The sequence below is a fragment of the Pan paniscus genome, chromosome 5, assembly GCF_029289425.2.
Source record: "Pan paniscus chromosome 5, NHGRI_mPanPan1-v2.0_pri, whole genome shotgun sequence".
Lineage (NCBI taxonomy): Eukaryota > Metazoa > Chordata > Mammalia > Primates > Hominidae > Pan > Pan paniscus.
In genome coordinates, this window is record NC_073254.2 from 158,312,353 (window position 1) to 158,330,385 (window position 18,033).

The window sequence follows — 18,033 nt, forward strand, 5'->3', positions numbered from 1 at the left end:
TCATGTCACCTTACGGTCTGTTAGGATCACCTGGGAATTTGGAGCCGTAACTCCCTATCCTAGATCAACACAGTGTGTTTGTGAGCAAATTACTTCTCAAGTCTCATTCCCTTATCTGCCATGTGACAGGGCTGGTGAAGTGATTGCCAAGATCCCTTAAAACTTACCGTTTCCCTTTCCCTGACCAGTATTCTGATGGCAAAGCGGCTCCACTAAGCTCTCACGAAGGCTCCTGCTTTAGAGGCATTCAAAAGAGGGGCAATACACAGATTTTCTCCTACTCAAAAGAAATGTCTCCTGGCTGTAGAGTAAAGTTACTACGCACAGATTTGCTCCCACTCAGAAGAAATGTCTCCCGGCTGTAAAGCTTACCATGCACAGATTTTCTCCTACTCAGAAGAAATGTCTCCCGGCTGTAGAGTAAAGCTTACTAAAAAGGCAGTTCTGTACGTGTATTCATGCAGTTCACTCACTTAAAATTCCAGTTTGGTTGGGTTTTTAAAGCATTGTCAAAAAAAAAAAAAATAGAATGGCCTAAAATTTCCCCTCACCTCCATTTTTTAAAAATGAAAAAAAAAAAATCAGTGTGTTAATGTCAGGATTGATCTCTTAAAATTTGTTTAAAAAATGATTTGTTTCATGTAAATTTTAAAAATTGCTTCAAATTAGGAATATCTCAAAAATAAAAATACACCTAACAATATTTAAAGATGAGATGGATAAATTATAAGTCAAATACATTAAGTTTCTATCCAGATTTAGGCCCCTGTTAATGAATATACCAACCCTTTAGATGTCTGGAACCAGTCTGACTGCTAATTACTAAGCTAATGTTTATTCTAAAATATTCAATAACTAATATTGGCAATGATTTTACCAAATAACTCTAATATGCAAATGGCCAAACTCATTTATCGTCATGATCTTATATTATTAGCCATCAGATTATGAAATAAATCTAGAAAAAATTTACATATAACACCAACAGGTAAACTGATATTAACTAATAATTATTTCTTCATTCATTATCTTCATTTTAACAATAAATTTTTTAACCACTGAAGCAATCATTTTCTTAAGAAAAGTGAGACTGAGAGGACCACTTTCAAAAGGAACAGGGGTCTCTGCTACTCAGTGTTTACTCTGTCATAGAAAGATGGCCGGGCGTGGTGGCTCACACCTGTAATCCCAGCACTTTGGGAGGCCGAGGCGGACAGATCATTTGAGGTCAGGAGTTCTGGATCAGCCTGGCCAACAGGCTCTACAAAAAATACAAAAATTAGCTGGGCGTGGTGGCGCGTGCCTGTAGTCCCAGCTACTCTGGAGGCTGAGGCATGAGAATCATCTGAACCCAGGAGGTGGAGGTTGCAGTGAGCCGAGATGGCACCACTGCACTCCAGCCTGGGCAACAGAGTGAGACTCCATCTCAAAAAAAAAAAAAAAAAAAGAAAGAAAGACCGACCTTGTGCTCATATTTCCTCTCTGAATGGAGCATCAGATTATAAATCAAAACAAGCCCCCAACTCCACATTCTCACTATCTCAATACTCAGAACTATGTTGGACAATTTATTTTAAATATGTCCTTTTATTCTCACCAACAGTCTGCAAGGTAAGTTTTCCAGACCACATTTTACAGATGGAGAGAGTAATGGCTCGGAGAAGTGAACAGAAATAACTTACAGATGGTCACATGGCTGGAAATTGGCAGAGCCAGAATTCAAACCCAGTTCAGCTTGACTGCAAAGCCATACCTTAAGCACTAGGACATGATAGCTTGAGGTAACGATGTAAGTGAAATTAACAGCCAGGCTGGAGTCTTTCCCAGTGCACCATCTCTAACCTTCATCGATCGAACATCACCCACAAACTTAAATTCAAACCTTTTTTTCTTAATCAGTCCTCACAAAATAACTGTGTTATACTAGTCCTCACAGCGAGAAACTGAGTCTAGTCTCATAACCATAGGTAACACAAAATAAATTCATATTCTATAGGAATAAGCAACACACAAGACAACTGATGATCATATTCAACCTGACAATTTAGCATTTGCCATATGATAACTTGAGAGCATTAATATTCGAGGCAAACTTAAAGGTCATTTTGAGTAGTCACAATTTTTAGAATTTCTCATTTTATTCCTGCATTACGCTATGCTGTTGAGAAGCAATGGTTTCAGGCCAAATTATCTCAGCTTCCTTTAGAAATGCCTGCACTAAATTAAAATTTAATGTTATGTCTCAGCTTTCAAAAAGGGTCAATATAAAAAATCCTGAATTTGTCTTCCATAAATCTATATTAGTAGTAGATACCCATTACATCACTTGATTTCTTATATAAGGAAACATGAGACCATTTTTCAAGAATTCAAAGCCAAGGGCTTTGATAACAACTATTTGATCTTGTAAATAGATACTAACTTTAAAAGGGAGAGAGGGGGAAGTAACCTGTTGCCTTTTTATTTGTATTTTGCCTTCGCTGCCAGTAAACTCAGAGCCAAATTTAGTTTCAAGTAAAGCAGAGTGTTTAGAAACAAGGGAAAAATAAAACACATGCTCCTTGCAACTTACTGCACCTCACCATATTCCTCTTCCTAAGAATTAGACAAGGTGGTTTCAAGTCATTTTCTCTCATGACAAGGAAAACATCCTGAGATAGCTCCCAAGGCTGCCCAGCTAGGAAACGGTCTGAACTCAAGCCCAGGTCTGAACCAAAATTCAACTTTTCCAAACATGTTGAAAAAATTATTTCATCCTAACTCCCTAGTAGCACCCATTTGGTTATTAGATTTGCATTGTTTTTATTTATAAATGACCTTAAAGCCTTTTTGTAAGTAACATATAAATCACGTGTAATTAAAATAGTCCCTCGAGAGAAATGTGGTTTAGCAAACTCCGAAATGTAAGTAGCATACGTTGCCCACAAATACTCTTCACAATACAAGCGCCGCACCAGATACCCCAGGGTTTCAGGTCCATTCTACCCAAACGGTTCAGAGGCAAAAATTGGTGGCATGACCCAGAGCGTCTGAAGCAGGTGTCCCTCAATCCCATATGAGTCCCTCAGCACCCATGGGAAGAGGAAAGGATACGGGGTGGCCAGTCTCTCTTTAGAATACATCCTTATCTAAAGAGTTGAGACCAAGAAGAGGCTTGTGACTCAAGAGTTCCCAGAGTTAATTTCCGTTAAGTGTACCAATTCTCCTTTAATAACAATAGCATTTCCTACCATCACACTAGTTAATAGTTAACATCAAGCACTTTGTAAGTATAAAACATTTTACAAGAATTATTTCATATAACCCTCAGAACACTTTTGAACTAGGCATTATCCCTATTTTACAGAGGGAGAACCTCAGGTTGAAAGAAATCACCTAATTTACCCCAAATCGTTCACGTTTAGATGGCAGAAGTAGAATCCAAACCAAACCATCTGGCTCTAGAGCCTGTACCTTTGTCTAATAGCCTATAGGTCTGTCTATAAACCCATCAGGACAAAATCACCTTAAAAACTATAAAGCTTGTTAAACAACTGTACCCAAGTAGCTTCTATGTTTATTTTTTTTAATTTATATTAATCGGGAATAGGTAAAATTCAGTAGAACATACTAATCAAAAATTTAATTCTCATAATGGCACTAGACGGTCTAAATATTTATCAGAGGCCGGGCATGGTGGCTCACGCCTGTTATCCCAGCACTTTGGGAGGCTGAGGTGGGCGGATCACGAGGTCAGGAGTTTGAGACCAGCCTGGCCAACATGGTGAAACCCCGTCTCTACTAAAAATACAAAAAAAAAAAAAAATTAGCTGAGTGTGGTGGTGGGTGCCTGTAATCCTAGCTACTTGGGAGGCTGAGGCAGGAGAATCATTTGAACCCGGGAGGTGGAGGTTGCAGTGAGCTGAGATCACACCATTGCACTCCAGCCTGGGCGACAGGGTGAGACTCAGTCTCAAAATAAATAAATAAATACATATTTATCAGAATAGCAGCAAATTTGAGTTTTCTATTAAATAGTCTATTTTATGCATAGATTCAAAACCTAATAAACGGGACTTGAGTTATCCTCTAAAGTGGTGATCTATAAGTGTTCTATTATCCATAAATTCCTGATTCCGGCAATTTTCTAGATAACTGCTTCCACTCCCTCAGCTTGAAAACCAGTTTTTCCTTGATGATGCCACCTTCCTTAAAACTTTCTGGGAGTCAGGTCAGAAGAAATACAGAAAGTCTCCAGGCTCCCACCATGTTCCCAGACCATCGCTCTGACTCTTTTACATGATCAACCCTCTCCTTAGAAACTTGTCCCACTTTGATCTCCAGGTTGAGGTCATCTTTCTCTTCCCTCATTTAATGTTTATCCCACTTTCTGCCCCAAGTAAGCAGCAATTAGGTTGTGTTCTAATCCTCAGGGTTCAGTCCAAGACAGTTAGAAGAATCCAGAAAACATCTTCCAAGATTGTGGTTCAGTACAAGTCACACTGACTGATAGACAACACAGCTGGGCAATCTTTCCACCTGAATGCAATCCATGGACAAATGCCCAAGCCTATGCCCAAATATGGCCCCCAAGCTGTGTTAGGCATAACGAGCTTACATTTTAATGTGTGGCTGAGCGTAGTGGCTCACACCTGTAATCCCAGCACTTTGGGAAGCTGAGGCAGGTGGATCGCTTGAGCCCAGGAATTCAAGACCAGCCTGAGCAACATGGTGAAATTTCATCTCTACAAAAATTCAGCTGGACAAGGTGCCTCACACCTGTGGTCCCAGCTACTCAGGAGGCTGAGGTGGGAGGATTGCTTTAGCCTGGGAGACAGAGGTTATAGTGAGCCAAGATCATTCCACTGCACTCCAGGCTGGGCAACAAAGCAAGACCTTGTCTTAAATTTTTTTTTTAATTGTATGTAAAAAATATCTTAAAGTCTAAAGGGGAAAATTACATTACCACCAATTATCAAATTTTTACTAAACAGAACACACATCTCAGTCTGAAATCTCCATACTTGGGTTCATTCCTGCACTTCAGGATTTTCACCAGAATTAAGGATATCTTCTAAAACAAAGGGAGGCGCTATCCTAAAAAGCAGAAACGACTTACCACCCCTAAAACTGCAGCTTTCCAACTTCTAAACTTTTTTTTAAATATTATTATTATTATACTTTAAGTTTTAGGGTACATGTGCACAACGTGCAGGTTTGTTACATATGTATACATGTGCCATGTTGGTGTGCTGCACCCATTAACTCGTCATTTAGCATTAGGTATATCTCCTAATGTTATCCCTCCCCCCTCCCCACAACAGGCCCCAGTGTGTGATGTTCCCCTTCCTGTATCCATGTGTTGTCTTTGTTCAATTCCCACCTATGAGTCAGAACATGCAGTGTTTGGTCTTTTGTCCTTGCGATGGTTTGCTCAGAATGATGGTTTCCAGCTTCATCCATGCCCCTACAAAGGACATGAACTCCTCATTTTTTATGGCTGCATAGTATTCCATGGTGTATATGTGCCACATTTTCTTAATCCAGTCTATCATTGTTGGACATTTGGGTTGGTTCCAAGTCTTTGCTATTGTGAATAGTGCCGCAATAAACATACACATGCATGTGTCTTTATAGCAGCATGATTTATAATCCTTTGGGTATATACCCAGTAATGGGATGGCTGGGTCAAATGGTATTTCTAGTTCTAGATCTGTGAGGAATCGCCACACTGACTTCCACAGAGGTCGAACTAGTTTACGGTCCCACCAACAGTGTAAAAGTGTTCCTATTTCTCCACATCCTCTCCAGCATCTGCTGTTTCCTGACTTTTTAATGATCACCATTCTAACTGGTGTGAGATGGTATCTCATTGTGGTTTTGATTTGCATTTCTCTGATGGCCAGTGATGATGAGCATTTTTTCATGTGTTTTTTGGCTGCATAAATGTCTTCTTTTGAGAAGTGTCTGTTCATATCCTTTGCCCACTTTTTGATGGGGTTTTTTTTTTTCTTGTAAATTTGTTTGAGTTCATTGTAGATTCTGGATATTAGCCCTTTGTCCAATGAGTAGGTTGCAAAAATTTTCTCCCATTCTGTAGGTTGCCTGTTCACTCTGATGGTAGTTTCTTTTGCTGTGCAGAAGCTCTTTAGTTTAATTAGATCCCATTTGTCAATTTTGGCTTTTGTTGCCATTGCTTTTGGTGTTTTAGTCATAAAGTCCTTGCCCATGCCTATGTCCTGAATGGTATTGCCTAGGTTTTCTTCTAGGGTTTTTATGGTTTTAGGTCTAACATTTAAGTCTTTAATCCATCTTGAATTAATTTTTGTATAAGTTGTAAGGAAGGGATCCAGTTTCAGCTTTCTACATATGGCTAGCCAGTTTTCCCAGCACCACTTATTAAATACGGAATCTTTTCCCCATTGCTTGTTTTTGTCAGGTTTGTCAAAGATCAGATAGTTGTAGATATGCGGCATTATTTCTGAGGGCTCTGTTCTGTTCCATTGGTCTATCTCTCTGTTTTGGTACCAGTACCATGCTGTTTTGGTTACTGTAGTCTTGTAGTATAGTTTGAAGTCAGGTAGCGTGATGCCTCCAGCTTTGTTCTTTTGGCTTAGGATTGACTTGGCAATGCAGGCTCTTTTTTGCTTATCCGCCATGATCGAGTGGGCTTCATCCCTGGGATGCAAGACTGGTTCAACATACGAAAATCAATAAACGTAATCCAGCATATAAACAGAACCAAAGACAAAAACCACATGATTATCTCAATAGATGCAGAAAAGGCCTTTGACAAAATTCAACAGCCTTTCATGCTAAAAACTCTCAATAAATTAGGTATTGATGGGATGTATCTCAAAATAATAAGAGCTATCTATGACAAACCCACAGCCAATATCATACTGAACGGACAAAAACTGGAAGCATTCCCTTTGAAAACTGGCACAAGACAGGGATGCCCTCTCTCACCACTCCTATTCAACATAATGTTGGAAGTTCTGGCCAGGGCAATCAGGCAGGAGAAGGAAATAAAGGGCATTCAATTAGGAAAAGAGGAAGTCAAATTGTCCATGTTTGCAGATGACATGATTGTATATTTAGAAAACCCCATCGTCTCAGCCCAAAATCTCCTTAAGCTGATAAGCAACTTCAGCAAAGTCTCAGGATACAAAAACAATGTGCAAAAATCACAAGCATTCTTATACACCAATAACAGACAAACAGAGAGCCAAATCATGAGTGAACTCCCATCCACAATTGCTTCAAAGAGAATAAAATATCCAGGAATCCAACTTACAAGGGATGTGAAGGACCTCTTCAAGGAGAACTACAAACCACTGCTCAATGAAATAAAAGAGGATACAAACAAATGGAAGAACATTCCATGCTCATGGGTAGGAAGAATCAATATCGTGAAAATGGCCATACTGCCCAAGGTAATTTATAGATTCAATGCCATCCCCATCAAGCTACCAATGACTTGCTTCACAGAATTGGAAAAAACTACTTTAAAGTTCATGTGGAACCAAAGAAGAGTCCAGCTTCTAAACTTTTAAAATCCATATTCATATCCAAATTCATATTCATTATTATGAATAATGCTGCTATAAACATTTGTATACATGCTTTCATTTCTCTTGTATAGATACCAGGAATGGAATTGCTGAGTCATGTGGTGTATATTTCTTCTTGACTGAGCTTTAGTAGTTATTTAGCTATTTCATTTAAGTTGTCAAACTTAGCGGCCTATAGCTAGCCTTTAAATATCTGTAGTAATGCTCCTCTGTCATTCCTGAAGTTGGCAATTTTTGTCTTCTGTTTCTTGATCAGTGTGTTTGAATGTTAATTGTATAGATTGCTTTCAAGTAACCAGTTTTTAATTTCATCAATTTTCTTTATTTTCTTGTGCGTCTTTTATTTATCTTCTGCTACTATCTTTATCATTTCCCTCATACTGCTTACTCTGTTTAATTCACTCCTTTTTCAAGTTTCTTAAATGACGCTCAGGTCAAAATATTTTTTAATTTTTCCTGTGATTTCTTCTTTAATTCTTTATGTTACTGAAGAGTGTGTTGTCATTTTCCAAGTATTTGGAGATTTTCCAGATACCTTTCTGTTGATTCCCATTTAAATCCCAGAGAACATGATTTCAAACCTTTTAAATTTATTAAGGCTTTTTATAGCCCATAACATAGTTCATCTTGTTGAATGTTGCATGCATATGTGAAAAGAAAGAATGAATATTCTACTGTTATTGGACAGAGTGTCCTATAAATATTGACTAGGTCAATTATTCTGGGAGGGAGTCTTGCAATCTCCAACTATAATTGTGAGTTAGTCTATTTCTTCTTTTAGTTTCTTCTGCTTCACATATTGAAGCTCTGTTATTATGTATATATTTAGTACTGTTATGTCATCTCAACAAACTGCTTTATTACTATGTATTTTTAAATACCAGCTAATATTTGTGGGCTGATATCTTTTTGTCTGATACTTATAGATTTCTTATATATTTTTTATTGTTTTTTGAGACAGAGTCTCACTCTATCACCAGGCTGGAGTGCTATGGCACGATCTCAGCTCACTGCAACCTCCAACTCGCTGTTTCAAGCGATTCTTCTGCCTCAGCCTCCTGAGTAGCTGGGATTACAGGCACCTGCCACCACACCCAGCTAATTTTTGTATTTTTAGTAAAGACAGGGTTTCACCATGTTGGTCAGGATGGTCTCGATCTCCTGACCTCATGATCTGCCCACCTGGGCCTCCCAAAGTTCTGGGATTACAGGCGTGAGCCACCACGCCCAGCTATCTGATACTAATATTAATGATATTAATCATTTGCTTAATGATTGCATGGTATACTTTTTCCATTCTTTTTCATTTAAACTATTTGGATTTTTATATTGATATTTAAAGTTGAGTTTTTGGAGATGGTTTACCATTGGGTCCAATTAACTGGGCAAAGACAGAAGGCTGGGGAGGAGTTGCTCTCAGAGGAGACTGAGAAACAGCTACCAATTAGACTGCAGGAGAATAGAATCAGGGTGTTACCAAAGTCAAGTGAGTACTTCTAGAAGAGAACATTCAGCAGGGACCAATGATATAGGAACATCGAGTAAGATGAAGACTGGAACTAGTCCATAGTCCATGTGAAGGTCGTGATGACTTTCATCAGACCAATTTCAGGGCAAGGGTGAGGGCTGAAGTCAAACCATGGAGAGAAGAGCAATTGGGAGAAGGGAAGGCAGGAATAATGACAATTTTTAAATTGTGGGGTTATAGGTGGCAAGAAAGTAACACACAGAAGGAATGAGGGCCAAGGAAAAGGGTCAAAATTCCTGTTTTGTTTATTTCAAGATGGGAGATAATCTCTAAAGTTTATGGGCTGAGGGGAAAATATTGGGAAAAGAGTGTTGCTATCCCCTAGGGCAGGAGAGTAGGAGATGGATGTGGCATCCTGTGGTGTTTGAGAAGGGGAAAGGATGGGGATCTTGGGGTGGGAGTATTGGAGGTGTGTGTACGCACACACGTGCATGTTGGGGAAAGGGAACAGGATCCCAGGAGGAAGGGGACTAGGTTGGGTCATAGGTTGGGGGGACCTGGATGAGCAGAATTTGCGTTGGACAAAAAGGACAGCTCTTCCTCAGTACAACTCCCACAATGATGGATGAGAAAAGATGAGGAAAGTTGACAAAAGTGAGCAGAGAACACAGCTCTTAATAGCTGTTTCATAGGGAAAAATTAATTCTAAGAGAAAAGAGAGATTGGGAGGGGATTTAAAGAGAGTGGTGAATGTTTGAAAGGAGAACTGATTATACAGTCCTTCCAAAAGACCATTCCTCACAGCCCTATTTGATTCAGATGCCCTCTTTAAGGTTCCAGGGGCTCTTTGAGCATACAACTGCCCAAACACTCATGTTGACTTTTTTTTTTTCTAACTTTTATTTTAGGTTCATGGGTACATGAGCTGGTTTGTTACACAGGTAAATTACATGTCACTGGGGTTTGGTGTACAGACTGTTTCACCACCCAGGTAATAAACATGGGAACCAATAGGTAGATTTTTCAATCCTCACTCTCCCCCTACCCTCCACCCTCAAGTAGGCCCAAGTGTCTGTTGTTCCCTTCTTTGTGTCCATATGTACTCAATGTTTAGCTACCACTTATAAGTGAGAACATGCAGTGTTTGGTTTTCTGTTCCTTTGTTAATTCTAATTTCTAATCCTGCTTAGGATCATGGCCTCCAGCTCCCTCTATGCTGCTGCAAAGGACATGACCTCATTCTTTTTTATGACTGCATAGTATTCCGTGGTGCATATATACCACATTTTCTTTATCCAGTCCATCATTGATGAGCACTTATGTTGATTCCCTGGTCTTTGCTATTGTGAATAGGCTTCATGTTGACATCTAATCATCAATTTACTTGTCTGTCCCCTACATGATTACAAGCTTCTTTGGTCAGGGACAGTTTTGTAGGTGCACAGCATAATGCCTAGAACTTAATATACTAGTACCAATAAAAATGTTTGCCTAATAAACAATAGAAAAATACCGTCAAGTAGTAGAGGCTCTATACCACTTGCTTGGTGGTTAATTCAGAATTTGAGGCTCTAACTTAGATTATTCCACAATCTAAGAAACTTCCAAACTCCAGTATTTTATAATTCAGTGAATGAGGGATAAAAGGTCCTCAAATTTTAATTCACCACTGACTGCTCATGACTTAACAATAATAACAAATATCTACTTGCAGAGAACTACCAGCAGGAGTCTTAAAGACACCTGTAAAGTATAAACAAAGTAAATAAAGGCAAGAAAGGGAAATATAAATTCAGCAACATTTTGAGTTATAAATACTGGTTTTGTTTGTTTGTTTGTTTTAGAGAATGGGGCTTAAAATGGGAGTGTAGATTAAAGTTGGCATTTTAAAACCGATGTGCCTAAATTAAATTACTAGTATGTCAATTGCATGTCAAAGAACAGGACTGTTAAATAATGCACATTTCAATCCAAAGGCTTTCATCCAGATAAATTGGGCCATGAACTTACTATTAATGCCTCACTCATCTGTATTTCAACAGCAATGCCCTAGAGTATACAAATACATTTCTTTTTTTTTCTTTCTTTCTTTCTTTCTTTCCTTTTTGAGACAGAGTCTCGCTCTGTCACCCAGGCTGGAGTGCAGTGGCACAATCTTGGCTCACTGCAACCTCTGCCTCTGGGTCCAAGTGATTCTCCTGCCTCAGCTTCCCCAGTACCTGGGATTACGGACGCCTGCCACCACACCCAGCTAATGTTTTGTATTTATAGTAGAGACAGGGTGTCACCATGTTGCTCAGGCTGGTTTCCAACTCCTGAGCTCAGGCAATCGGCCTGTCTTGGCCTCCCAAAGTGCTGAGATTACAGGCATGAGCCACCACGCCCAGCCTACAGATACATTTCTAAATCACCTCGACTAAATACTGGAAACCCATACAGTATATACTGTACCTCTAAGAAAAATAACTATACATTTTACTTTTGATAATATCACTCTCACTGCTCTCACTCTAAAATCCAATACATATTTTAACAACAATCTATAAATCTGCCCTAAGGTGGTCGGTATTCTTAGAAACACACATGACTAATGGCAGGACACATCACATGTAGGAACACTTTCGCCAGGGAAGAAATGGATCTTCCACTTACGGAAACGTTCAGTGGTAGAAAGCACACTGGAATTATAATGCAAAGGATTTTGCTGTAACTCTAACACCTGCTCATTGTGACGGTCACAGAGCTTCAGTCTCCTCACCTTTAAAATGAAGGTGTTGAACTAGAACAGGATTCCTCAAGGAATGTTCATTGAAAAAGTAGATCTAAAAATCAGTCCTAAAAAGGAAAAATAAAAAGTCTCCATGGTGAAATAAGATGAAGCAATGCTCTCACTATAGCAATGCACAGCAGGATCCAGCTGCTCCTCTACTCACAATGGGGCTACGTCCCAATAAACCCGTCGTAAGTTGAACAGATCATAAGCCAAAAATGCATTTAATACACCTACTTTTTTTTTTAGATGGAGTCTCACTCTGTCACCCAGGCTGGTGTGCAGTGACACAGTCATGGCTCACCGTAGCCTCAAATTCCCAGTCTCAGGCTAGCTATTCTTCTGCCTCCCCTTATCAAGTAGCTGGGACTGCAGGCATGTGCCACCACACCCGGCTAATTTTTTTTTTTTTAATTTTTAGTAAAGACAAGGTCTCGTTGTATTAACCAGGCTGGTCTTGAACTCCTGGCCTCAAGCAATCCTCCCACCTCAGCCTCCTACAGTGCTAGGATTACAAGCGTGAGCCACCACGCCCAGCCCACCTAACCTAGTGAACATCATAGCTTAGCCCTCGCCTACCTTAATCATGCTCAGAACACTTACATTAGCCTACAGTTGGGCAAAATCATTTAACACAAAGCCTATTTGACAATAAAGTATTGGCTATCTCACGTAATGTATTGAATAAATTATTTTATATTGCCATATGTGTATCACTTCAGCATCTTCACAAGGTTGGAACATTATAGGCCAAACCCTTGTAAGTCAGAGACCATTCGTACCCGAGAATCTGACAGGTCCTTCAATGAAGAAAATCTTCTGCTATGACCTGGGATTTCCCATAGTTATCTGACTACATAATCTTTGTCTCCCCTTACCTTTATTAAAATCTTAAAGTACTAGCAACATGTGAGATACCTTTGGAGAAACCATGACCTAAATAAGCACTAGTATTTTAAGCTGTTTGTAATCTTTGATAAGTGAGTCAATAGGAAGCTAAAATATCCAAGTAAATGAAAGAGACATTAATGGGAGAAAATTAATCATATGACAATATGGTGAACTAGAAAGCGAATGGTCCTTCCATTAGAACATAGCTAGATCCTGGATATATTGCAACAATATTTTTAATACTCTGTTGAGCACACGAGAGAGTAGAGGGCTCTCCAGACAGGGTGAGGCAAAACTGAAACCAAACAGAGAGCAGTAATGTAGAGTTGCCCCTGCCACCATGGAATTGGAAGACGGAGCTTGAAGGTGTCTGACATGTTGAATCTGCAACACCCATTTTTTTTTTTATTATACTTTAAGTTCTAGAGTACATGTGCACAACGTGCAGGTTTGTTACATATGTATACATGCACCATGTTGGTGTGCTGCACCCATTAACTTATCATTTATATTAGCTGTATCTCCTAATGCTATCGCTCCCTGCTCCCCCTACCCCATGACAGGCTCTGGTGTGTGATGTTCCCCTTCCTATGTCCAAGTGTTCTCATTGTTCAATTCCCACATATGAGTGAGAACACGTGGTGTTTGGTTTTTTGTCCTTGTGATAGTTTGCTCAGAATGATGGTTTCCAGCTTCGTCCACGTCCCTACAAAGGACATGAACTCATCATATTTTATGGCTGCATAGTATTCCATGGTGTATATGTGCCACATTTTCTTAATCCAGTCTATCACTGATGAACATTTAGGTTGGTTCCAAGTCTTTGCTATTGTGAATAGTGCCGCAATAAACATACGTGTGCATGTGTTTATAGCAGCATGATTTATAATCCTTTGGGTATATACCCAGTAATGGGATGGCTGGGTCAAATGATATTTCTAGTTCTAGATCCTTGAGGAATTGCCACACTGTCTTCCACAATGGTTGAACTAGTTTACACTCCCACCAACAGTGTAAAAGTGTTCCTATTTCTCTACATCCTCTCTAGCACCTGTTGTTTCCTGACTTTTTAATGATCGCCATTCTAACTGGTGTGAGATGGTATCTCATTGTGGTTTTGATTTGCATTTCTCTGATGACCAGTGATGACGAGCATTTTTTCATGTGTCTGTTGGCTGCATAAATGTGTTCTTTTGAGAAGTGTCTGTTCATATCCTTTGCCCACTTTTTGATGGGGTTGTTTTTTTCTTGTAAATTTGTTTGAGTTCTTTGTAGATTCTGGATATTAGCCCTCTGTCAGATAAGGAGATTGCAAAAATTTTCTCCCATTCTGTAGGTTGCCTCTTCATTCTGATGGTAGTTTCTTTCACTGTGCAGAAACTCTTTAGTTTAATTAGATCCCATTTGTCAATTTTGGCTTTTGTTGTCGTTGCTTTTGGTGTTTTAGTCATGAAGGCCTGCCTTACAAGAGCTCCTGAAGGAAGCACTAAACATGGAAAGGAACAATCGGTACCAGCCACTGCAAAAACATGCCAAATTGTAAAGACCATCAATGCTAAGAAGAAACTTCAACAACTGGCAGGCAAAATAACCAGCTAACATCATAATGACAGAATCAAAATTCACACATAACAATATTAACCTTAAATGTTAATATTGGGCTACATGCCCCAATTAAAAGACACAGACTGGCAAATTGGATAAAGAGTCAAGATTATCAGTGGGCTGTATTCAGAAGTCCCATCTCACGTGCAGACACACACATAGGCTCAAAATAAAGGGATGGAGGAAGATCTACCAAGCAAATGGAAAGCAAAAAAAGCAGGGGTTGCAATCCTAGTCTCTGATAAAACAGACTTTAAACCAACAAAGATCAAAAGAGACAAAGAAGGCCATTACATAATGGTAAAGTGATCAATTCAACAAGAGCTAACTATCCTAAATATATATGCACCCAATACAGGAGCACCCAGATTCATAAAGCAAGTCCTTAGAGACCTGCAAAGAGACTGAGACTCCCACACAAGAATAATGGGAGACTTTAACACCCAATGTCAATATTAGACAGATCAACGAGACAGAAGGTTAACAAGGATATCCAAGATTTGAACTCAGCTCTGGCCCAAGAAGACCTGATAGACATCTAGAGAACTCTCCACCCCAAATCAACAGAATATACATTCTTGTCAGCACCACATCACACTTATTCCAAAATTGACCACATAGTTGGTAGTAAAGCACTCCTCAGCAAATGTAAAAGAACAGAAATCACAACAAACTGTCTCTCAGACCACAGGGCAATCAAATTAGAACTCAGGATTAAGAAACTCACTCAAAACCGCACAACTACATGGAAACTGAACAACCTGCTCCAGAATGACTACTGGGTAAATAAAGAAATGAAGGCAGAAATAAAGATGTTCTTGGAAACCAATGAGAACAAAGACACACTGTACCTGAATCTCTGGGACACATTTAAAGCAGTGTGTAGAGGGAAATTTATAGCACTAAATGCCCACAAAAGAAAGCAGGAAAGATCTAAAATCAACACCCTAACATCACAATTAAAAGAACTAGAGAAGCAAGAGCAAACAAATTCAAAAGCTAGCAGAAGGCAAGAAATAACTAAGATCAGAGCAGAACTGAAGGAGATAGAGACACAAAAACCCCTTCAAAAAAATCAATGAATCCAGGAGCTGGTTTTTTGAAAAGATCAACAAAATTGATAGACCGCTAGCAAGACTAATAAAGAAGAAAAGAGAAGAATCAAAGAGACGCAACAAAAAATGATAAAGGGGATATCACCACCAATCCCACAAAAGAACAAATTACCATGAGAGAATACAATAAACACCTCTATGCAAACAAACTAGAAAATCTAGAAGAAATGGATAAATTCCTCGACACATATACCCTCCCAAGACTAAACCAGGAAGAAGTTGAATCCCTGAATAGACCAATAACAGGCTCTGAAATTGAGGCAATAATCAATAGCTTACCAACCAAAAAAAGTCCAGGACCAGATGGATTCACAGCCAAATTCTACCAGAGGTACAAAGAGGAGCTGGTACCATTCCTTCTGAAACTATTCCAATCAATAAAAAAAGAGAGAATCCTCCTAACTCATTTTATGGACCAGCATCATCCTGATACCAAAGCCTGGCAAAGACACAACAAAAAAAGAGAATTTTAGACCAATATCCCTGATGAACATTGATGCGAAAATCCTCAATAAAATACTGGCAAACCGAATCCAGCAGCACATCCAAAAGCTTATCCACCACAATCAAGTCAGCTTCATCTCTGGGACGCAAAGCTGGTTCAACATACACAAATTAATAAACGTAATCCATCACATTAAACAGAACCAACAACAAAAACCACATGATTATGTCAATAGATGCAGAAAAGGCCTTTGACAAAATTCAACAGCCCTTCATGCTAAAAACTCTCAAACTAGGTATTGATGGAACGTATCTCAAAATAATAAGAGCTATTTAAGACAAACCCACAGCCAATATCATACTGAATGGGCAAAAACTGGAAGCATTCCCTTTGAAAACTAGCACAAGACAGGGATGCCCTCTTTTCATGCACGTCTGTGTGAAGAGACCACCAAACAGGCTTTGTGTGAGCAAAAAGCTTTTTAATCACCTGGGTGCAGGTGGGCTGAGTCCGAAAAGAGAGTCAGGGAAGGGAAATGGGGTGGGGCTGTTTTATAGGATATGGGTAGGTAGTGGAAAATTACAAAGGGGGTTGTTCTCTGGCTGGCAGGGGTCGGGGGGTCACAAGGTGTTCAGTGGGAGTTTTTGAGCCAGGATGAGCCAGGAGAAGGAATTTCACAAGGTAATGTCATCAGTTAAGGCAGGAAAAGGCCATTTTCACTTCTTTTGTGATTCTTCCATTACTTCAGGCCATCTGGATGTATACGTGCAGGTCACAGGGGATATGATGGCTTAGCTTGGGCTCAGAGGTCTGACACCTCTCTCACCACTCTTATTCAACATGGTGTTGGAAGTTCTGTGCAGGACAATCAGGCAAGAGAAAGAAATAAAGGGTATTCGATTAGGAAAAGAGGAAGTCAAATTGTCCCTATTTGCAGATGACATGATTGTATATTTAGAAAACCCCATCGTCTCAGCCCAAAATCTCCTTAAACTGATAAACAACTTCAGCAAAGTCTCAGGATACAAAATCAATGTGCAAAAATCACAAGCATTCCTATACACCAATAACAGACAAACAGCCAAATCATGAGTGAATTCCCATTCACTATTGCTACAAAGAAAATAAAATACCTAGGAATCCAACTTACAAGGGATGTGAAGGACCCTTCAAGGAGAACTACAAACCACTGCTCAATGACATAAAAGAGGATACAAACAAATGGAAGAACATTCCATGCTCATGGGTAGGAAGAATCAATATCATGAAAATGGCCATACTGCCCAAGGTAATTTATAGATTCAATGCCATTCCCATTGAGCTACCAATGACTTTTTCACAGAATTGGAAAAAACTACTTTAAAGTTCATATGGAACCAAAAAAGAGCCCACACAGCCAAGACAATCCTAAGCAAAAAGAACAAAGCTGGAGGCATCATACTACCTGACTTCAAACTATACTACAAGGCTACAGTAACCAAAACAGCATGGTACCGGCAACAAAACAGAGAGATAGAGCAATGGAACAGAACAGAGGCCTCAGAAATAACACCACACATCTACAACCATCTGATCTTTGACAAATCTGACAAAAACAAGAAATGGGGAAATGATTCCCTATTTAATAAACGGTGCTGGGAAAACTGGCTAGCCATATGTAGAAAGCTGAAACTGGATCCCTTCCTTACACCTTATACAAAAATTAATTCAAGATAGATTAAAGACTTACATGTTAGACCTAAAACCATAAAAACCCTAGAAGAAAACCTAGGCTTTACCATTCAGGAAATAGGCATGGGCAAGGACTTTATGACTAAAACACCAAAAGCAATGGCAACAAAAGCCAAAATTGACAAAGGGGATCTAATTAAACTAAAGAGCTTCTGCACAGCAAAAGAAACTACCATCAGAGTGAACAGGCAACCTACAGAATGGGAGAAAAATTTTGCAATCTACCCATCTGACAAAGGGCTAATATCCAGAATCTACAAAAAACTTAAATTTACAAGAAAAAATCAAACAACCCCATCAAAAAGTGGGCAAAGGATATGAACAGACACTTCTCAAAAGAACACATTTATGCAGCCAACAGACACATGAAAAAATGCTCATCATCACTGGCCATCAGAGAAATGCAAATCAAAACCACAATGAGATACCATCTCACACCAGTTAGAATGGCGATC